Genomic DNA, 5,842 nt, shown 5'->3' on the forward strand with positions numbered 1-5,842 from the left:
CCTTTGCACTGTGATGAGGATGTTTTACCAGTCGACCACCGTGCCATTCAAGAAATAATTGTTTTAAATCAAATCATGTGTGCCAGTATTATTAGCTCCCCTGATGTTAGTACTTTTTACAACCTCTTTTGCGCCTAATCTTCTCCGATAATGTTTGACAAGATGGGAGAATACAGAAAGAGGGATCTTCCGCCATTCCTCTATGCACAGTTTCTAATTAATCTTGCAAACTGGGTCTTCTCCTCTGTGCTCTCCTCTTTGGCTCACTCCACAGGTTTTCAATGGGGTTAAGGTCTGGGGACTGAGATGGCCATGACAGGAGCTCGATTCAGTGTCTGGTGAACCATTTCTACAATTTTCAGTATGAGAGTATGCTTCTGCAATAAACATGTAATTCATTTGAAGGCTTTTAACACATTTAACCAGGGGTGCCAACAATTATGAGGGCACTGTAATTGTTGTAATGATAAGATGAAACAACAGCACCACAATTATGTTTGGGATTTAAATTTCCAGGCTGCTCTAAAGGGTTATTAACATCATTGTTAGTTTAATTTTTAATTGAGGCATAAATCATGGAGGCAGGGTTCTGGTTGATGAGCGAAAGGCTTAATTCCCTCAACCAACTTAGGCGATCACTGCTGAGTTGCCCTGGAGCAAGGCATGTTATGTTCATTTCTCAAAATGTATGTTTAATTTATTGTACTAATTAAAAAAAATGTGCCATTGACTCCTGTCCAGCCCAATGTACAGTCTGCCTTTAATCAGCTGATACGCTGCAACACTGAACAGAAATATTTAATATTTTTAGTCTTTGCTGAAAGAAATATAACAAATAGTCACCATTAAAATAAAACATTTAAAGGCCTGAACAGCGCATGTAAAAATGCTAAATTGGTGTGATAAGGAAGAGAAATGTAGATAAGGCTGACCACAGAAAAAAACCCACATTGCTTAATGACATCCAGATGCACCGATTTTGTGAATATCTCTCTAAATTGCTCTGCGTTTAATTGAAATTCCATCCATGGCATTTTCAAAATAGCATTTTACTCTCATTTTGTCAGGGTACACTGCTTCTTTTGCCAGTGTATTGAGGGATGAAAAATATTTACTGCTGCACTTATGTCAACGTGAGAAAATTGGAATTTATTTGGAAGCCAATACCAAATATAACTACATGCACACTAGGCAGTCTTTCAGCTTGCATTATGTTTCTCTCCCGACAGCCTTGTACTTCGTGCAACTGTAAGACCAGCCAATTCCACAGGTCACTGCCCTAGGTGTAGTGCAGTACCATGCAATGAGGGTGAGCAATAAGATTGGATTGTGTTGGCTATTCTGAGAATTAAATTGAAACATCAACAGTCTTTAAAAAAAAAAGAAAAATGACACAGGTCCTTCTAGGCAATATTTTACAGCTGATGATTCCTGCATCATAGCTACTTTAAAATTTTATTGAAATTGTTTAAATGTTTAAATCTGGGTGCTCATGCAGCAATTTGGATTTCACTGTGTGAAATGGGTCCTACTAGAAGAAAAGTTTGGAGTGTAACTAATTGGAATGTGGTCTTTTGACTTTTCTTGACCAAATCACAAGGTTGAACTTGGCAGTGGTGCTTTCCAAACCTGCCAACCAAAGTCAGTCATACAGCGGTCTGGAGAGACAGAATAGATAATAAATCCTCATTTAGGACATGGTCACTGACGTGTGACAAGTTGGCTTCCACTAGAGGGAACAAGATCAAGGACCAAGCAACAATGGAGACAAGCGTACTTTGATTCACCTCTGAAAGAAAAAAAACAGTTCCGTTTTGTGACCCTCAAGTTCATGTGGGAGAATAACTGAAACAAGTGTCTTTAAGATTAACAACCATTTGGAATATGTTGTCATTATGTATCATCATTTTAAAACCCAGCAGGTTGCTGAAGTCAATAACCCATTTTGCAGTTCAGCCATTCGAACTCGTAGTATTTTTTGGGGAGGAATGAGGACACCAATGTTGGCACCATACAGAGAAATGATGTGCTTTTTTACAATTCGCATTACTTGCAAAGGACGAAAACATTTGCGATTTGTTCACAAATCAATTCATTTGACTAAAGTAACATTAGCTTAACATCTAGTGTATGCATTAATGCAGATTAGCAGAATTGTTCAGGTTTGTTTCTTTTTTTTGTGGTCACTAGTTGCGTGGCAGAGTTCATCATGTCATGTCTTGCAAAAGTATGCATCACTCTTGAATTTTTTGCAAATGTTATCATTTATTTTTGAAGATTTCAAATGATTCATCAGTCATCTCGTTTTATAGTGTCCAACACACAAATACAATAATGAGAACAAACATAAGGTGGCACATAATTGTGAAAAGGGAAATACATGTTTTTCAAGTACTGTGTATTTTTAAAGTAAGTGTGGCTCAATCAATCACTCCAAATTGGAGCATTTTCCTCTCTACAATCAAAGTCAACAAATGCCTAATTCTCTGATGTTGTTAAAAGATTAAATTGAGTGATTACCACCTGGGTTGGGATGTGTGAAGAGTGATTATTCCTCCCTGAGCTGCTCAGAGAACAAACCTGACAATCCTAAATGCTAAACCTTTTCACTATTTAAACTTGCAAAATCTTTTGTGTGGTCCACACTGAGTTGGGCCAGCTAATGGACTCGGTGATTGTGATGTGAAACAGAACAATAGCCAATTAGGAAGTGACATGAAGCTCACACTGTTGCCAGATTCAAACAGCGGAGCAACTTAATGCATTCGATGAAGTGATTTCTACAATGAGTTGGAGGGTTGGATGCATACTGATGTCATACTGTATTTATGAATGAAATACGATGACGTCAACCGCACTTATCAGTGGAGTGCCTGCGCCTGAATCAAATCCACCAAAATCACATTACACTACCAGCGCCACAATTTGGACCTGGTTTCATCTGGTCTAATGTCCAGATTGTCATGTCTGCCAGGTTCATGTAAAAGAAAATGCCCTCTGTCCTCTCCTTGGTTCATTGACAAAATTAGAGCTCTTTGGTGCATACCGTCACCTACTGTACAGTACAGGAAGCACAAAGCGTTTCCATATATTGACAATGGAAGAAACCCTGTGTGTATTCAGCCCTGCGAAAAAACACACGCTATACACGCGGGGCATGTGTCTGCCAGTGGTCAGCAAAACAATTGTCCGTCAGTAATTTACTCAGTTAGTGATGATTACACCCACTTCTGTCAGTGCTTATTATGTTTTTTGTTTTTTTTTAGGTTTCCCATCATTCGTTAATCATCAGCAAAACTGGCATCCGTCAGTGATGGAGTGCCGAACCTTCCGTCAGTAGTGATGGAATGCCCACCGCTGGCAAACAAGTGCAGGATCACTTAAATTAAATGAGTCCTCAACCTGTATAAGAGTGTATGTCTAGCCCGCTGCCGTTTACACTGCTAACCCACAATCGTCTTCCAACATACAGTACCAAACGCATGATAATATTTTAGAAAGTGGTGACACTGGTAGGATCCATTACCATTAATGATGAGGCCAACTACAAGGAGCCGTGTCAACAGATCCAGTGTTGCGAAAACAACACTCAATACGAGTTTGTCGATTTCACAAGATGTCGTGCACATTAACTCTGACCAATTGTTGGTGCTGCTGAAGACGGGGTGAGCAGAACAAAGTGACAGAAAGAGTTCCTATCAAGGGGGACCTCGTCTGGAAAAAGAACACCATGTCACTGGCCAAGAAGGTTCAAACCAAGAATTGCACGAGTCCCATACCCCATCAAGCGCCCCTCCTACCATGGCACCATCTAGAGCATCGTCACTGGCTCCATCGCTGTGTGTATGATATGGAAGCATTTACTGCTGCCAGAAGACTCTGCAATGCTTAGTGAATACAGCCAGTAAAATCATGTCTGCCCCTCTGCCCTCAATAACAGACATTTACCTCACCCGCCTCACCCTCAGAGTCATCAGTGTCACTGGTGGCCAACCCATCACATTGGCTCCTCAGACTCTGCCTTCAGGGATGAGGTACCGGAGCCTCCGGTACCTCAAGGCTGTCAAACAACTTCATCCATCTGGCTGTAGGGATGCTGAGCTCTGTGCACTACCTCCCTTCCCTGCCTCCCGTGGCTGGACTGTTATAAACACAGCATTCAACCTCAGCGACTTGCTTGTTACTTGTTACTAGAGTGAATGAAATGGCATTTTGATATACTTCTGTATGTACATGATAGAGAGAATTGAGAATAAAAATATTTGAAAACCCTTAACTCCTTGAAAATGTGGAGACGTTTAAGGAGTATGCAACTGACCACTTTCTCAAGCCATTTAAGGTTCGATCATAAATTACCCATTGACTCAAACAAAATAGCATGCTGGTCTGTTTAAATGACAAACTATAGACTGAGACTGAACCCACCTTGCCTGTACCAAAGTCGGGTGAGAGAACCACTATACTACCCACTGTGCCTTTCACTTGGTCGAAAAATTATTTACTACAAATAATATATCTTTGTTCATCTATGCCAGTGACAAAGAGTTGACAAATGAAAAAAATGAAATATTCTTCGATTGTATGGCAGAAGGAAACAATAATCTCTTTGTTTTCAACTAAAGAGGCCAGGTTACACAGATATACCTATCAAAAGAAGTGAAGTTGTGAGTACATTGAGATGATCATTAATAATATGTATTTATTCATCATTAAATGCTGATATAACAATAGAAGACCAAATCGGGAAAGAATGAGCGTTAGAGTGGTAGCTTGATTTACGCATGCCCCAATTAAATTTTTTGGGTTGCAAGCTGTCACTTGGTCATTTTTTTCCTTTGAATTGCAAGCCAAAATTGAAGCTACGAACAATCTTTAGACACACTTGAGTGAAGTAAAAAAGAAAAACTAAACAAAAAAAAAAAACAGTTCAACAGTCACACTCTGTCACTCAGTCCTTTATTCAATAGGACAGTCCAACCCACAACCACAAACCTCTCTGCTCTAAAGGAGCAGAGAACAGCTGCTGACACTAACCACCTTTATGTGTTCAACTTTAAACAATGTCACAAGGGGCTTTCAATAAGAACAGTCAAAAGCTATTGAGAAACTGATACAGACATGGTAAAATGCAAAAGAAAACATATAGGCTATAGGCAACATATATATATATATATATATATATATATATATATATATATATATATATATATATTGTATATAATTTTATGTATAATTTTATATATATATGTATATATATATATATATAAATTATATACAATTTTAAAATCTATACAATAGAATGAAAACTATTACCAAGAGGCCAAACGTTCAAATGATGAAACCAGGTTAATTCCTTAATCTCCTTTATTATGTTATGAACATTTTACAACACAGTGCTGCTCATTAAGGATTACGAGTTTTCTTCGTTCGTTGTTTTAGGTCCGTCTTTGCTTTAATGCAGTTTTCTATACAAGCGGTAATTTAATTTCTTCCGTGACCACATTCTTAAATGATTTTACTCATATATCAAATAAACTTCCCCCATGATATGAATTAAAATGCCATTAATCCGTTTGAGCCGCCAAAATGTTTTTGTTACACGACATGTTTTTAAATCGCTCCTAGACAAAATCATCCCCTTGTGACTGTAATGAAGAGTGAGAGGATCTGTGGAGGACTGAGAGCATAAGTCATGTGTGCGCTCACCGGGTGGGAGGGCAGAAGATCATCATCCTCATCCTCATCCTCATCCTTATCCTCATCCTCATCCTCATCCTCATCCTCATCCTCATCCTCATCATCATCATCATCATCATCATCATCATCATCCTTTAAAAGACAG

Source organism: Filicampus tigris, chromosome 11 (genome assembly GCF_054856515.1).
Source record: "Filicampus tigris isolate MCC_2025a chromosome 11, RoL_Ftig_1.0, whole genome shotgun sequence".
Classification (NCBI taxonomy): Eukaryota; Metazoa; Chordata; class Actinopteri; order Syngnathiformes; family Syngnathidae; genus Filicampus; species Filicampus tigris.